A 17744-nucleotide genomic window follows, 5' to 3' on the forward strand; every position below is an offset into this window, starting at 1 on the left:
GCAAATTAATTCAACGTGCACTCACCTTACCTCCATAGTTGTGTTATTTATTTAATACATATCATTGAGCCTAAGGCAGCGATTCTCAAGGTGTGGGAAACTGAGGGGTCCCCTAAAGATTTCCTGAATTCAAAATTGTTTTCGTTTGTCTAGCAAGCAATTATTTTAAAGTCATGTAAACTGATTCGTGTATTGAGGTAAAAATCAAACAAAACCCTGGAGGAAATATTAATACTTTGTTGACAATGCACTTTGTGAGTAGAGTACACTTTATTTTTTCCTTTGAAATTCACACATGCAACAAGTCACCTTTAACCTTGAAGTGACCTCTATGGTACCATGCTATCAAGACCTTTTTACTTTCTTGGAGAATGTTTACCCCTGAATGATGTCAATATTGGAGATTGTTTAAGCTTAGTTACTTTCATAATACCCAACTGATTTCTTAAGATGTGTAAAATTACACAAGTAATCTCTTAGGCTAATGGGCAGAAAAGTGGTAACAAAAATCAGCACTGAAGAGTGGTAGCACTTTTCTTTGTCCAGCTCTAGTTTCCCTAAACCAGTAGGTGTACGGATTGATTTATATGCGTAGTTTTCAGACCTTCGCGTGATTCAACCTGAATGATGATTTTCAAGTGTATTTGCTTCAATAAAATCTGTCACTTTGAACTTACCTTTTAAAAATAAACATTAATAGTTAGAAGCAATCACAGGTCTCCCTTTCCGTTCTTTTTTGTCTAAATAATTGTTTGACTTCAGTATGAAAAATTAAGTGCATTTACTGAGTACTGTTGTTCTCTTCTTTAAAAAAAAGAAAAGCCTTCCTGTTATACTAACACGGAGTAGGAAGATCAGTTGACAGTAAAAGCCTTAGTGTGGCTTGAAAAAGTGAATTTATGACAGCATAAACTATATAGTTCATTCTGCTCTCATTTTAATCCTTCACATACGGTAGGGAATGCAGTTACTTAACAATGCCAAAGAAAACAAAACTTTACACAAGGTGATTATAATTACTTTTTAATAATAAAACTAGTGAGTGTTGCACATGCCGCCTTGGGCACGGGAGTCAAGAGTTAGCCCTTTATTGTTGGGGGCAGTCATTAAAGTTAAAGTGAAGCTAAGTTCACATAACAAATAGACCTCAAACACAGAGCAAATATGTCTTTCTTTCCCATCTAAGGGTCTTGAGGTGAATGGTCTCGATTGAGAGGGTGGTTCTGCTCCAGGACCAACTTCCACCATTTAGTTGTTTAGCCATTCCCTAGGCACTCTTTTCATCTGCATAGTTGAGGCTGGGTCATGATTGTGTCTATTTCACAGAACAAAGGCGAAAGAGAAGAACTCTAAGGTAAGTGGCTGTGTTTTAAATTGAAGAATACCCAGACGTTGCAAACATCACTTGTATTTAGTCCCATTGGCTTTAATGTGATTATCTGACCACATCTCTCTTTGAGGAACATTGAGAAATGTTCTCTCTAAATTGGCAGCCTTAAACTTTATTACTCTGGATGAAGGAGAGAATGAATTTGAGAGGACAATTAGCAGTCTTTACCATGTTGACATGACAGGATACTTGGTCTACTTTTCCCCCCACACCTTGATTTCTCTCCAAAGAAGCACCAAATATCTTCATCAAATTGAGGTGTATCTTTTATTTTTTCACTTTTTGAATATTTAACCTACTTTGTGGATTGGATTGCAATTGCTAAAAAATGTAGGAGATGCAAAGAAATAAAATACAAGGGTTGGTAAGTTTGGAAGTTTAGTTAGTGATCATAATATCTAATAGTTATCATATATATCCATACTCATACTACTGGTGGTTTTATACTGCGTGTGCGGAAGCTCTGCAAACGGGATCAACTTGAACAACTCTCTGATGAGCCATTAATGAAAAGAGACTCCATGATCCACAGACCCCAGATGAAGCCCTCTGGAACATAAGTTTTAAATATGCAGCAAAGATTCAATGCCGACTGTTACATACCATGGAGAGATTTTAATCAGACCTTGTATCAAAGTGTCATCCCATATTTAGAAATAAATATGTAACTCTATACGGAATTTTCTCTTTTTCAAGGTAATGATACCCTTTAGAGCCTTGGATTGATAATAGAGTCTGGAATTATAAAATCACACCTCTGGGGGAGAAAAAGAAGAAATGAAACAGCTTGTTCATTTTCACGTGCAAGACCTAAAATTTAAATGATCATATTAAGGTATGTAGGAAAGTCATGATCCCATCAATCAACAATCTCATTGACAATCTTTCTAAAAGGAGGTTGCTGGAACTTTCTTTAAAACAAAGTTACTTTCAGGGCGCCTCGGTGGCTCAGTCATTAAGTGTCTGCCTTCAGCTCAGGTCATGATCCCAGGGTCCTGGGATTGAGCCCCGCATGGGGCTCCCTGCTTGGCAGGAAGCCTGCTTCTCCCTCTCCCACTCCCCCTGCTTGTGTTCCCTCTCTCGCTATGTCTCTCTCTGTCAAATAAATAAATAAAATCTTAAAAAAAATAAAACAAAGTTACTTTCAAAAGAAGACAATTCTGAAAACATAATCTACTATTTGGATTTTTACAGGGATGTAGTCTAACTTCTATCAGGTCTTGAGGTTTGTACTAGAAGTTCCTTTGGCCTGAGTCAGGAGACTTGGCTCTGGGTAGGTGACCTTGGGCAAGTTATTTAACCTCTCTAGTTGTCTTGCTTTCTGTGGTGGCCGGGGAGGGAAGGAACACAGATGGGGTAGAGAAGAACTCAGTGGTAACTCAGGTCCCTCACATTCTCTTCTTTTCTTCTGTTCCCTAGGTTTTTGTGACTATCGATAACACAATTTTCTTGGTGTGGATTTTGCTACACAGAAGAAAGATGGAGTCTAGGCTTTGTGCCCAGCACCCGGTAAAGTTTTATGTTGGAGAAGTTTTAGCATGTTGATTAAAAGTAGAAGCACTCACCTGGCCTGCCTGATCGAATTGTGACCTTATCAGCTGCATGACCTTTGGCAAATTTCCCCCCTAAGTCTCAATGCCTTAGAACGTAAAATGCAGAAAATAGTAATACCGCCCTTGCGGATTTTGTGAGCATTAAGTGATGTAAGTTATGTAAAGTAACTAGTACAGAGTCTGGCATTTAGTAAGTGTTCAATAAATATTATCATTATTATGGGCAATTCAGATATTAGTAAATATTTTCTAATGCATTTGGTGATGATGAAGCACTGTTTTAAAGCTGGAAAATTTATTACATTTCATACAGCAGTGATATTAAGTAGTTCCTAGAGAATTAAAGCTGCTTAAATGAAGTCAGACTCTCATTCTTCTCTGGGAGCAATTATAATAGATTAAAATTATTTGTGTGCATTTGCAATGCTGAGCCACTGGCCTCGCTTTCCTGGCGTGGGAAGTGGCCAGTCAGCTGGGGAGACCTGGAACATGCAGGGGCAGGAGAGTCAAAGGACCAAGGATTTCATCCCTCCTCTGCCACCACTGAATGACTCATTGAGGCAAGTTGCTCAGCAGTCTCATTTCTGAAATGGAAACGATATTCTGCTGGTAGAAGTGATTCAAGAACGAAATGAGATTACCCAAGGTGCCTGGCACAGAGTGGGGGTTCTATGTCATTTGGTTTCCTTCTTGAAAAACAATATTTGAATAACGCCAAGTGAGGCTTATTAAACCAATTTAATTGTAGAATTTTAAAAGTTTCTTACTTCAGAACGAACTCAAGCTATTTGTATAAGTTTCAACTTACTAACACTTTCTATTACTGAAATGTCCTCAACTTCTGAAATTGGGGGTTTTATTTTTAAAGTACAAAATGATGAGTCTCAACCTGATAAAAGAAGACTAGAAGAATTTTGTATTGCTAGAAAATTTCCGAGGTTGTTTTCACATCATGTCTGTGGTCTGTGACACTTAACTTTGGATTCCAGGTGTTCCTGGTCTCCTCGGGAGCACCTGGGCATCTTATCGCTGTGTCTTCCTGGTGATCCAGTTTTCTCTGGACCCTTCTCCCTGGCCCCACATGGTCATAACCCTATCTCTTTAACCCGTCAGGTTACATTAATGGAAGATCAGCATGAAATTAGCTGTTGATAAGCCTTTACTGAATACCAGAGGGTGATAAGTGGCAGGGCATTACATTATACAATGGAAACATCATTGGATATAACACATCATTGTTTCTGAAGTGAAGAAATTGAGCAGCATCACAAAGAGATCTTTAATTTCAGCTGCCTCCATCACTTAGGCCATGCCTACTTCTGGTTCCCTTGGGGTTCATGCAGAGTCCCCTTCCTTTTTGTCTCATCAGTTCCCCACTGCCGATTCCCATCTCTCCAGCACCCTCATCCCCAAATCTTTTTTTACATAAAATTAACGTATTGAGCTCAAAAAGACACTCTTCCCCCTTTCTTTAAAGTGAATTGTGTGGTGCAGTTCAGATCCCTCTGTTCTAACTTCTGCATTCCAGATTATGCTGCAGGGCCCGCCTTCCCTACCTGCAACACCTGTTCAGGTAGACGTCCTCTCCCCAGAGACAGAAATGGTAGAGGGCGGGATGCACACACTCGCGCACGTGCACATTCTGTTTAGATTCGTGTCACTCTTTACATTGGACTATACACCTCCAGTACACTAGATACTTTCATGTGTTGTTATTTAACCATTCTTTTAAATCTGTTATGTATTAAAAACAGATTAAAAACCTGAAAGGTTTTTAAAATTTTTTAAGTTCGAGTATCTTGCTCAAAGATAAACACTCTTAAATGTGAGAACCTAGAATTAAACTTTGCTCTGTCCGAAGCCAAGCCCCTTCCCCTGCTGCATCTCATGGAGTTTTTCATTAGAAAAACAACAGAGCAATTTCCAATACAGTAGATTGTCATAGGTAGCAAATATCCTTAACAAAATCAAATAATTGCCTTCAAATAATTGCTACTTCTCTTTTAAAACGTTCATAAGGGATTATGGAAATATAAGGTAGGAATTTCCATCCATATAAAAGAACATTTAAATCTCAAAAGCTGTTGAAATCTGATTTCTGTCCCATCTGCAATTCAGAAATCCCTAAGGCCCAAGACTATCCAACAGTGGGACTAATGAAATAGATGTCTCATTGTTTATAAATTCTCAGTATAAATGTTGGCAGTCCAGCTAGATGACGGGAGACTGCATTTCCTGGTGCCTCTCCCAAACTGCCAAAGATATGACAACTGTTAATTCTCAGTGCCCCTGAGAGGCAAGCAATTTACAGCACAGAAATCAAACCCATAAAGGAAGTGTGCAGAATCTAGGAGTGGATGAGACTGTATTTCAAGTCTGGTAGGTAAGCCAAATTTAATTTTTGACTGCTGGTGAGATTGGGAAGATTCTGCTTGTGTATTTCCACTGGAACTTTACACTGTACCCTGTCACCATCATGATGGCATTGTGGTAATTCTGGATTCTTATTTACCACTAATGCCTTGAGCATATTAAGTATAATTGGTTCATGTCCAGTGAGCTTCAGGAGAAATTGCATTATTTTGGGTAATAAATTTTGTACTCATATATGTCAGGGCACTGTCTAAAATATATAATGCATCGTTAGATGAATAGATTAACAACTTTTTCAATCTAATTATTTAATAGTTGTTTTCCAGATAATTTTGTTACAGCTTAAAATTTTTTCTATTTGGTCAACTACAAAGAGGGGATGCTGGGGAAAAAAATTGTTTGGTAGAATGGTGGAAAATTCATTAAAATTCTTTGAATAATTTTCTCATAGAAGCAATTTTTAATAGTGTAATGGTGAAACCAACACTTTACTGATGAGATCTCACAGCATCTTGATTAACGTTTCAGTCCAGAATCTCCCTAATCAACATCTGCTAGAAAATGTAAAACAGAAAAAAAATTAATAACTGCCTAGATATCTGAAGTATGCTCTTAGTTGCACACACATTTCTACCCACATTTTGTGGAAATAAAAATAGGTTGGTATATTGAATCACAAAGCGATAACAAGAATTGCTTTCTCATCTGGTCTGGCATATGAGAAACCCACAAAACAATGCATGCACTGGTCCCACAGGTGTGCAAGCTACATCATAACAAAGAGACATTATTCCCCAGACTCGTTCTGGTGCTATCATCATTTGTGCTGAGACACAAAGAAGTAAACAAATGCCCAGTGCTGGCTTTGCTTTTGTGTCCCCCCCACTTGGAAGCCTGAACTGGGTCACAGAGGAGTCAGATGAGAGGGGGTGGTAGGCCAACTTTAGCTGTCAGCTGATACATTGAAAAGGAGGAAAGGAGAACATAACCGGAGACAGTGTTTTCAAAGTTATGATGAAGATATTGCTAGAAAATTCTGTCATATTTCCTTTTAAATTTATTTTCCTTGTAAATTGGATTGTTTTATGACTAAGAAGCCTAGGTAAGGGTTTTTCTTTTTATGAGATGGAAGAACCTTTGTTTTCACTTCTCCAGCCTATGAATAGTTTATATTTCAGACGTAGTTGACAACCGCATGGGCTTTATTGCCTCATTTGAAAAGCTGTAAAACAGCAGACTTGCAACCCTCAAGATTACCTCTTTTTACAGTGGTGAACCCAACAAAATGTCAACTGAAATTGTTAAATTTAATGATTTAATCTAATTTTATATTGTGACCATTAAGTAAGCCAAATCTAGTATTTGATCGCTGAGAGGCCAAGAAGATCTGAGGGCCACTGTCATGTGGTTTGACGACAGTTCAGCAAAAAGATTGAATGTTGCTGTTGATTTTATAGATGTTCATGCTTAGTTTCTGTCTTCCTTTCTCTGCAGTTTATAGAATTCTGAAGATTGTAAGCTGCAGCAATCTCTTTATTATGTAAATCATATTTCATATATCATTTCCCAGTATTCCAATCATGAGAATGGAGGGCACACATGACCTCAGTAAACCTTAGGCCTTCTCACAGTGCCAGTGAGGATGTCTGCAGGTTTCCTGGGGGTTGCCTCATGCGAATGTAGCCCCACATGACAGTCCCTCTATCAGATTTCCTTATCCCAGGTTGATCATCTACCAAATCTTCCCCATCTCAGCATAACCAACCCAGGGATTACACAGCAGCCAAGGAGTAATGATGGAATTGTCTTGGCCCCACACTTCCCAGTCCAATCTATCATGAATCCCTATGGACTCTTGCAGCCCTAATAGAACCTAATGCATCTCAGTCATTTCATCATACTTCAGGTAAATCCCAGCAGCTAGAATACCTGCCTCTCTAAGTCTGAGGGCTCTGCCTGAACATAAAAGGTCACTCTGCCCACACTCAAAGTAGCTGGAGGTCATGGGGGATTAGTGCTGCCCTCCATCCCTCCTCCCCACCACCCACTCAGCAGTCCTCAACCAATGACTCTCAGGGATTGGTGTATAAATACTCCAGATCCTGACTCCTTGGGTAGAATAACTCTGAAATGTTTTCCAGAATTTCCCCAGGAGAGCAAGCTCTGGTTGCCTATTGTAGTCGTTGGCTTAATCACAGCCCTTTACTCGCTGTCTTCCTTTCCTGTTTTACTTCCCCACCTCACTTGTGTGCCCTGTACCTCCCAGATAAACTACTTACACTTGAATCTTTGTCTTAGAGTACACCTTGGGGACAAACTATGAAAACCATATTCAAAATATATCCCAAATTCATGATCTCCTTTCATCTTTTTTGCTATCATTCTAACACTGCCCCGATGGCAGCAAGAGCCTCCAAAATAATATCAGCTCAAATGTCATTGCTAATCTGCAAGTAGGCCCATTAGCAGCTGGTTGAGGAGGTCTTGCTATAGAAATATCCACTCATTCAATTAATTCATTTTTTTTTAAGTGCCTACCTATGAGTGCCTAACAAGATGATGAAATGAGAGAGCTTGAAAAGTAAGGAAGGTGATTCTTCCATATGGGTCATGCATGGTTCAGGTCAAATTTATTCTTAGAGCATTAACCTGAATATTAATCTGATGTCATCTGCAGACTATGGAATTTGCCTTTTCCATATATATATATATGAATATATATCTTGCCTTTTCCATATATATATAAATATAATATATTATATATATATATATACTTACACTGTTTTTAAATGTAGACTTCAGTCTTCTAAATTAATTGATACCATATACTCTTCTCTTGTTCCTGACCATAATAGGGATGCTTCTACTCTTTCAACATTTAGTCTGAAACTACTACCTTTTTTCACTGGTTATATATATATGATATAGAAAGGGATAAAAGTCATTGCAAAGATGAATCCAGTTATATATATCCTACTAAGAAATGCTAATTAGGAATTTGTTTTTAATCCTTCTAATTTTTTATTCATACATATAGCAAGATATATTAATTCACTTTCTAAGTTAACCATCTTTGCATTCTGGAGATGAGTCCCATTTGGTCACGGGGTAGTTTCCACTTAATTGTCTGTGTAGTTATTTAAATTCTAGGGCAGTGGTTTTCAAATGTACTAAGTGTTGAGCAGGGGTGCCTGAGGAGTGACAGCAGGGAAAAGAAGTGCACAGAGGAGTGAAGTACTCTTCCTTCAACTGATGTCGCTCTGCTTTCATCTGTTTCATGTATCGCGATTTTGTATTTGGAGCATCTGTGAGGTATTTGAAAACTTGCTCTCTGCTGTGGGAGGCGCAGTTCATTGCCCACATTGGTTGCTGTTTGCCCAACTTCATTACTCTTTGATACCAGAACCTTCCATCTTGCACCGGTGTTGTGGGGCAATGTTCACAGACAAAAGAAATGAGTCGTGATTGGACTAAATGAATTGGAGTACTTCCACCCTGATCTGCAAGTAGTTTGGGCTGGTGTTGCCAAATGAACCAGGTATTTTCAAGGAGATACAAAAGGGACAGATGCTTTCTGGGCTCCTCTGTGAGAGATTTTCTCCCCTGGTACAAAGAGGGAATTGTAAGGAGGGAGCTTTGTCTCCTCCTCCCAGAGTTGGGTGTATCTCATGAGGATGGCCTGCCTCCGAGGGCAGAGTCGTCTTGCTAACATGCGGTGAAGGTGAGGAGAAGCAACTCAGGGCTATGGCACCACTAATTTTTCAATGAACCCTGATACAGCTTGTTTCTGACTTTGTCTTTAGATGGGCATTATTAGCCTACTCCTATTGTTCGATCTATTTTAATCAGGCAGCCAAAGGTAGTCTAAGCGGTACATCTGCTAAACAAATTTAAAACCCCTGCCTGGGGGCGCCTGGGTGGCTCAGTCGTTAAGCATCTGCCTTTGGCTCAGGTCACGATCTCAGGGTCTTGGGATCGAGCCCCGCATCGGGCTCCCTGCTCAGCGGGAAGCCTGCTTCTCCCTCTCCCACTCCCCCTGCTTGTGTTCCCTTTCTCGCTGTGTCTCTGTCTGTCAAATAAAAAAATAAAATCTTAAAAAAAATAAATAAAAAAATAAAACCCCTGCCTGGGCTATTGTTTTTCCTTAATCAATATATGAAGTACTCAAGATTAACAATTGCTCTTTAGCAGTAATACTTAGAGAGGAGTCTCTGGCCAATGGCACTCCAGTTGTTCCATCAAAAGCTGCCCGAGAATTCTTTTTGTTCTGTATTTGCTACAATTCAACTAAGAAAGAAGGCTCATAATATGGCTACTTCTTAAAATTATTTTAAGCAGGAAATACTCCTCTCAAGTGGATAATAATTAAAAGGAGGAGAAAATTATTAGTTCTGTTTTCTCCACTTAATATTTAAGGTACATGGAAGGTATTTAAGATGAGTTTTATATCAGAAAGCTTGCATCCATTATGGTTGATTCCTTATTCAGAGAGAAGAGAAGTAGTGTGCATGCGAATGAGCTGCCTTATCAGATTTAAGGAAACAATAATTTGTGAAATGTAATGTACTTTCTTGAAACCAGTAATACTGGCAGGAGATTATTACAGAATCCAAAGAGCACCGAAGTTCTCTCCTACCAGAAAAAAGTAAAAGAAAGACTTCCTGTAAACTGAAAATAGGAGAGCTAGAATATAAGAGGGGACTGATGTTTTCCTCCCTACAATGGGGGCTCCTAAGCCCTTGACAAGGGTTATTTCCATTTCGTTTCTTGCTTTTTATTTTTATGGGTTTTTTTCTTTTCAAGTTCATTTGGCATTCCCCCAGCCCCAAGTCCTTATGGATAGAATTAGAAAATTGTCATTGTTAGTAAGTGACATACCATTTCAATTGATAGACCAGGTCACAGTACAAAAACTGGAGAGAATCAGGGGTGCCCGGGTGGCTCAGCCTGTTAAGTGACTGCCTTTGGCTGGGGTCATGGTCCCAGGGCCCTGGGATCAAGCCCCACATCGGGCTCCCTGCTCAGAGGGGAGTCTGCTTCTCCCTTTGACCCTCCCCCTGCTTGTGTGCGCTCTCTCTCTCTTTCTCCCAGTCAAATGAATAAATAAAATCTTAAGAAAAAGAAAATAAAACTGAAGAGAATAAAAAATCACTGGCACACAGGATCCTATACGAATCACATATATAATTAAACTGTGGGAGAAAGAAGACAAAACCCAGAAGAATTGGGGCAGAGTGTAATCATGGTGGATATGGATCCAAGATGTTAAGAAAAAGCATGACACTAGAAGGAACAGCACGAACTTTATGAGCTATATACACGGGACAGCCCAGACCTGCTCCTGGGGGATGGAGTGAGAGCCCCAGGGGCCTCTGGAATCCCCCACTGTGTTCATGCTGAAGCCCCTCTTCCCCAGGGATGTTCCCCTGCCACTGACTGCCAGAGAAAGCACAGGCCCCTTCCTGCCCAACATGGGCCTCCTCTAAGCGGTGGCTTCAGCTCAAGGGCTCCCCATTAGCATGGTCCAAATTTTCCTATGGTGACACAACAGTCTGAGGCACACAACCTCTCCTCCTTCCTTTCCCTCCCCTTCACGGTGGTCGGGATTGCATGGCTGTCTGGGGACTCTGACTGCCTTCCCTGGGTCCTCATCCTCATCCTTCCCGGGCATTCTCCCAACAAATCTCATGTGTGCTGAATCCTGTCTTGGCATGTGCTTCCCGGAGGATCTGAACTGATGCCTATGCATGCATTTTTTTATTACACAGATGTAATAACGTAAAACAACGTTTTGAGAAAGAAACCAGAAAACTATTAGCCCTTTTCCTTCCAGTGTTTTTCATGTTTATATAATGACAATATTTCACTAATTATTAATTGTTGTTTGTTTAAAAATGGCTTTGAATTGTTTCTTCCCATTTCGTCATGATTTATTTTACTCTAGTTATCTAGTTCTTTTTTAAACTTAATTGTAGGCATGTTATAATGTTTCAATTGATATACCATAAACCATTTATAGATTTATAGTCATTTATATATCACATCCTTATTCCAAATAGTGTTGGAAAAAATTACATATATATATTTTATGTATATATATATTATATTTCATAATATATATAGTTCCATAATATATATATTATGTATATATATACATATTTATATATATACAAAGAAATTATATATATAATATATACATATTACATACATTATATGTGTGTGTGTGTGCATATATATATATATTTCTCCCCCTCCTTTTTTAAAAGGGACTTGAGATGATAGTGCTTTATGGAAAATCCAGAATGACTCCGTGTTGTTTTGAGAACCAACCAGTATGGCTCCTACCTTACCACAGGAAACATTGCTGAAGAGATACGAAAGGTAAGGCATGAGTGTTGCCATTCTAAGGTTCAGTTTTCTTATCTTTTTTAAACATAATAAGCGCACTTTATAAAATATTGGTGAGGATTGTTAAGAATTTAGTTCTAGCATGGACATACCACTTAGTTATTCAATGATGTTATTACGATTGATATTGATTTATTATAATTCTTTAGAACAGGAAGATTTTAAAATCTCATTCACTCATTTCAAAATTTCCTGCATACTTTGCATGTTGAGAAAATGTAAGGAAAAATTCCGAAGTTGTGCACAACCCATTACTTTAAAATTTTTCTTCTAAATTTTTATTCTAAGGGATTTAATTTTTAATTCTGGTAACCAAGACTTCAACTAGTTGTAGTGATTAAAACTGAACTGAAAATTTGAAGATATTATAAGGGACTTGCAGTATGGAAAAGAAAGCTTAACTCAGGGTCAGGTCACTGTTCCCACAGCACCTTTCGTCTCTGGTGTCCTGGACATCATCATCTACATGGAGGTTTTTCCAACCAACATTAGCCTTTCTACTTCAATGCTTCTTTTTCCCTGTTCCAGAAGCTCTAAGGTCCCATCCTCCAGCCAACTAGGAAAAACATAAAGTCTCATAAAATAATTCTGTGAGTGTGTATGTGTATTCCTGACAGAAAGCCCTCTCCCCCAATTAAAAAGTCCTTTATATTATTAAACATATACTTAACATCCCAAGGCTTCCTCGCCAATGTCTGATGAGTGAGTTCTTGAGTTTTGACTAAGAGAATTCACCAGTGAGCCTTGCCTGAACAGAGAAAGTTTACCCCTAAACCTCATCATGTCTGCTTCCACCTAGAATTCCACTAAACGAATTTCTGGACATTTTACAATGGATGCTTTGTCCTTTTCACAAAACTTTCTGATATTTTAAATATTCACATGTAGTCTCAGAGCTTCTGGTCAAATACGGATCCTCAAAATGATGTTGAGCACAGTCTTTCCTTATACAGTGATTTTCATCTATGCTTTGTCCCCGTCATGGTTTTATGTGTGTAAAAATGAGTTTCTCTGAAGTGAGTCCTTAACTAATGGAGATTAACTAGGAACCCGGTTACTACTTTCTAATTTGGAATATCAATCTGTCTCGTATGTAAGGAAGTATATACGATATTTCTACATTTGCAAAGAGTTAATCTATTTCCTAATTGAAAAACAAGATGCTTTGTTTCATGTATATCCCACTGGATTATGTATAATAAAATTATTTGAGACTGCTGGATTTAAAATGAAACATGTATAATAAATTTTTTATTGCCCATTTTCTCACTTGTAGTTCTCCAGTCTGCCAGCAGGCTGCAGCAGAGGGCTAGCTTTAGCTTTAAATTAGCATGTTAAAGGTGTTAAGATCTTTTCCCTCTCTCCTTCCTTTCTTCCTTTTCTCTTTTTCTCTCTCTCCTCCCTCCATCCCTCAGCCCCCTTCTTGCCTTCTTCCTCCCTTTCTTTCTCCTTTTTCTTTTTCAAACTGGTTCTATTTTGTTAAGTGGAGGAATTGGCTCAGTAATGAAATGTATATGTCAACATTCGATTTTAAATAATGTCAATGATACTCGCTTTCTAATTTTTTAAAGTAAGGGGATGGAGACTAAAATAATAATAATAACAGGAAATTATGAATTTACAGTTTGATTAACACAGATAATAATAACAAAAACCAGATTTGGTTTAAAATACACAAATTAAGATTGTAGCCACTCCCATAGCATATGCAAATGACCTCCTTTTTGCTACTACATTTGGAAATGTGGAAAAAGGCATTTCAATCATAGCTCTCATCAGTTATTCACTGTATCCAGGCCTCTCGATTGTGTTTCTTTCTTTAATGCAATAGTACGCAATAATCTCACAGCTGTGCTTTATAGAGTGAACTATATAAGCATCTATATTGAGATTTCGTACACACATAACATAAAAGGGAGAGAAAAGCATCGCAAATAGTGCTTGGCCCACTGCAAAACCATACAAAAGAACTAATGAATCTCTCTCAGAACATTTTTGTAGAGTGACCAGCTGTAAGGCTTGATTTGTATTCCATAATGGGATCACCATTCAAAAGTTGTTTATTTCAAGGTATAACACCACTTTCCCTGTGAGGCATTAATATCTTTAACTGCACACTCTTGGTCATTGTGATGAGTTAAATAAAACTCCCAAGCCAGAATTTGTTTTCTTTTCAATGTGCTCATTTACTCCATCTACTTAAAAGCATTTACCCAAAGCCTCCCAAACACGTTGCTTACATGTAAAATATCCTAAGTGCTGACTTTTTGCTTTGGTATTTGCAGTTGAGTGTTTATTATTAAGTGGGGAGTGTTTTGAACTTACATTTAATTCACAAAAGTGTCGTTCTTCAGCTGGTCGAAAGTGTTCTGTAATAGAAGTTTTGTAGCATTAGTTTTGGTATATAACACTGGCTTTCATTCCACATTCAGTCCACAGATATTTATTGAGCTATTATCGCCGGCATGCATTAAGCAGGGCAGGTCCGGGTCTGTGCTCACGTGGGGCTTAGGAGGGGACAGGAGGGAAGACATACTTCAGCTGATAATTGCATCGATCTTTAAAATAATTATGATTGTGTTAAGGGCTATGAAAGAGAAAAACATTGTGTTATGAGAACATATAAGAAAAGCACTAAAACTGGTCTGGGGGTGAGGAAATAGATTAGGGAAGCTTCCCGCTGTGACAGATAGGAAATTCATTAGTCTCAGACAGTGGTTTAGAGTGAGGGTTGATTATTGTCTTTAATTCGTAATTAAATGAGGGAACCTATAATTAAGCATGAATCAAAACCTTAAGTAATATAGCACATTAATTTATTGTATGGAATAATCATTGTGGGAAGTGGTAATATGAGATAGAGCCACTTCATTTGAATGGTAACAGCTTGAATTCTATGAAAAAACGTTTATCTTTCCTATGGCAAGCCCACAAGTGTGGCCATTATGGCTTGCAAAACCAGAAACTGAATATCTTAAATTATATGGCCATTTATCCATACGTTACGGCTTTGTTAAATCTTGTTGGAACGTATGGATTTTAAAAGTGTACAGCAAAATCACATTTTGATATAAAATAACATATTTTCATAGAATCTATTTATTTTGTCTCCTTTTTCCCACCCTTCTAGTCTTCTTTTTTCAGTATTTTAAAACCCATATTTGATATCCATTTTAGATTTTATATTGCTATTCTTCATTGGTAAGTATATTTACCTGGTCTTCATTCAGCGGTAGAGTGGATTAACATCCTAACTTAAATTGATGCTCACTGAAAACAATGAAGACATGATAATTACTAGGTTGCATAGCACTAGGTGGTGTAAATATCTTTGTTAATAGAAAAAAAAAAAAGAGAAAGAATAGCATAACATTACCAGAGATTAGTGGATTAGGGTAGTATACACATAAAATGGATATAAAAATATATAAGACAGTTGACCAGAATATGAAAGGAGAGATCATAGTGGGGAAGGAGTCTGAAGGAAATGATGAATCCTAAAATCAACCAGACTCATAGTCCCAAAAAGCAATGCTGAAAGCAGAAAAACAAATGAAAATCAATTAAAAGAGCAATTAGGTGAGACCGAAGTAGCAGAGCAGGAGACCTTAAAACATTTTGTGGAGGATACTCTGAGAAAGTCTGGAAACAGGATGAGAATAACAGGGCCAATCTAGGAATGAGCAAAACAAATGACTAACTCTAGACAAGAACGACAAACACAAAATAATCAAAAGTGCGGAAAAAATACAAATGCTGAAGGTAAAAGGTATTGTGGTTTCTTATGAGAAAATTAACAGGACAGCAAGACAAAAAGAAATGTAGTCTAAAAGAAGAAAAAAAAAATGAACTGATAAATGTGAGCCATAAACTGATGACCTAGAATTATTCCAAGATATATAAACACTTTTTAGAATTTTAAGAAAGAAGTATTTCTTATTTGATTAAGTAATAAAAATAGTCTGAGCGTCATGGATGGCTCAGGGACTAGAGTGTTTTTAGGGAGTTGTGCTTTCTTTGGGGTCTGTGCATGATTCACGTGAACCTTAGAAGGATAGAACAAATTTGGCCAATGAAATCAGCCCACATCCCACCCCAGCAGTCTCCTACCCACATCCACTTTGCAGGAACCTTATTAGCAGACACACATTGACAACTGTCACTATTGTCCCTGGTCTGTTTAATTCCCCAAATAGATTGCAATACAGTGTTTTTGTTTCTGTTTTTGTTTTAATTCCCTGTACCAAGTTTGAAACCCTAAACCCTAGAATTTATGTTCCAGAGAGGAGAAAAGAAACATTCCTTTACTTTGTTAACACCACCTCTTACTTTACCAAGGGTTATAATGAGGTCCAATTGTTTTTGTGAAAATTTATTTTGTTTAACAGAGATATTCTAACTCAATTATCTGGGAGTAAAAGGAACAAAAGAAAGGCATTATGCAAATGTCAACAAATCTGGAATTTTCAAACCAATTTATAATTAATATCAAGGTTCTCCTTGCATGCCATTAATATTTAACCTCTGAAAGGTGAGAACAATTGGAAAAAATATGAAATGTAATAGGGAGTAAAGAAAGGTTAGACCATATGAGATTTAGGTCATGTTCTCGATGATAATAGGGCTCCAACTGATCAGGTCATTTGTGGAAACTAGTCATAAAATGTCCATTGTGCTTTAAAAAAACCCTTGCTTTATTGAATTGATAGGTAAAAGTAAATATCATTTTATCTGTGGACTGACCTTCCTCCCTTAAAATTTTAGTGATACAACTTCTCCAAAGGATTTGTTTAAGGTTTTACTCCATAATATGAAAATGAATGGAATAATCTCTGTGATGTTAGAAATTTCAGAGTCAAAGATGGAAAATTGAAGATACAAGTGTATTTAATTTGGGACAACATTGTGCTCTTCACAATCTTTGTTGTATCTCATTGGTCATCAATCATCAATACCCCCAGAAGCAGAGGACTGCATGCTCAGGTGCAATATATGTATATGTCTTAATCTATCTATCAATCTATCTATCTACCTATCTATCTCTATGTCATATACACATACATATGTGCATATATATACATTTCATTATGTATTGTGTTATAAAATATTGGATTATATATAACAGTTAATATTATGTGTCTTATACTCTGTGTAACTATGTATTAGTAACTTAAAAATAATGTATGTTTTCCAAATTTTAAAAACAAGTGGGGTATGTAATAGTACATATTGTATCATTACAAATGATGTAATATACACGTATAGTGTAATATATACAAGTGGTATGTGTATACTTTTTTGAGTAATTACGTGCACTGGAAGGGAATTGAGACTCCTGAGGTTGTAAATACATATACAGTGCATATGCACGCAGTCTAAAAATACAAGTTCTGGGTGGCACTTATGAGAAATTTTATTTTAGTTATTGTTTGTACTTAAAATGGATCCATTTTATTGTAGGTAAACTTTACCTCGGTAAGACTGATTTTTAAGAACATTATCTGGGAACTAATTATTTAGGGTAAATCAGCTCCATTAACTCTCTCTTCCTTCTTTTACAGTTGCTCCTATTGTAGCTACCTCACTCATTCTCATAAAACACATTTGAAAAATGCAAGGGATATTCAAATAAGTCCATTTTCCTACTTTTTAGATGCTATGATCATTCATTGGCCTACAAGGATGTTTTAAGAAATCTTGCCTATGGTTCTCAAAAGTTGACATCAGGAAACTGTACTATAATCCTTATTGTCCTTGAATGTAGAAAAAGCAAAGGTAATAAATAAGCACTGGACCCAATCATTGGATAAAGTACAAGTAAATCAAATTCATTAAAACAGTAGAAAATTTCAGTGTTATATGGAGGAGGAAAATATAAGTGGAATGCTATCTAAATTCTCTTGAAAAGAAACTGGGAAGTTTAAGGTTGGGGTTTTTATTGTTGTTGTTATTTGTTTGTCTTATAAGAACATGTTTTGGACAAAAATGATACCAGCCTGCTGACAAATTTTTCATGGGCT

At 37.3% G+C, this 17744-nt stretch overlaps 1 long non-coding RNA gene across 3 annotated transcripts in view; it reads left to right on the forward strand.

The window, feature by feature from the left end:
- The first annotated feature begins 5177 nt into the window (after window positions 1-5177).
- LOC118535672 (uncharacterized) overlaps window positions 5178-17744 on the forward strand; it is a 114231-nt gene continuing 101664 nt past the window's right edge. For 2 of the 3 annotated variants that reach the window (XR_013446799.1, XR_013446798.1), the window contains exons 1-2: window positions 8602-8854; window positions 11583-11697. This is a non-coding gene — a long non-coding RNA (uncharacterized LOC118535672). Of the gene's footprint in view, window positions 5323-8601; window positions 8855-11582; window positions 11698-17744 lie in introns of those variants that run through there. The other variant, XR_013446800.1, reaches the window with a different exon arrangement.

The sequence above is a fragment of the Halichoerus grypus genome, chromosome 4, assembly GCF_964656455.1.
Source record: "Halichoerus grypus chromosome 4, mHalGry1.hap1.1, whole genome shotgun sequence".
NCBI classification, from domain to species: Eukaryota; Metazoa; Chordata; class Mammalia; order Carnivora; family Phocidae; genus Halichoerus; species Halichoerus grypus.